General features: G+C 51.9%; 1 non-coding gene across 1 annotated transcript; it reads right to left on the bottom strand.

Annotated features, from left to right (window-relative positions):
- Positions 1-32: 32 nt before the first annotated feature.
- LOC118345143 lies at positions 33-188 on the bottom strand. Its single transcript, XR_004798783.1, has one exon. It is a non-coding gene; the product is annotated as a 5.8S ribosomal RNA (ribosomal RNA).
- Between the last annotated feature and the right edge of the window lie 20 nt (positions 189-208).

Below are 208 nucleotides of genomic sequence, written 5' to 3'. Positions count from 1 at the left end.
TAAGAAGTGTTTGGGGTTGGGGCAACGATGCGTGACACCCAGGCAGACGTGCCCTCGGCCGAATGGCTTCGGGCGCAACTTGCGTTCAAAGACTCGATGATTCGTGGGATTCTGCAATTCACACCAAGTATCGCATTTCGCTACGTTCTTCATCGATGCGAGAGCCGAGATATCCGTTGCCGAGAGTCGTTATGTATCATGGTAAAGA

The sequence above is a fragment of the Juglans regia genome, unplaced genomic scaffold, assembly GCF_001411555.2.
Source record: "Juglans regia cultivar Chandler unplaced genomic scaffold, Walnut 2.0 Scaffold_15213, whole genome shotgun sequence".
In the NCBI taxonomy this organism is placed as follows: Eukaryota; Viridiplantae; Streptophyta; class Magnoliopsida; order Fagales; family Juglandaceae; genus Juglans; species Juglans regia.
The sequence above is the reverse complement of the archived record's forward strand: the minus strand, read 5'-3'. Positions and strand labels throughout refer to the sequence as shown.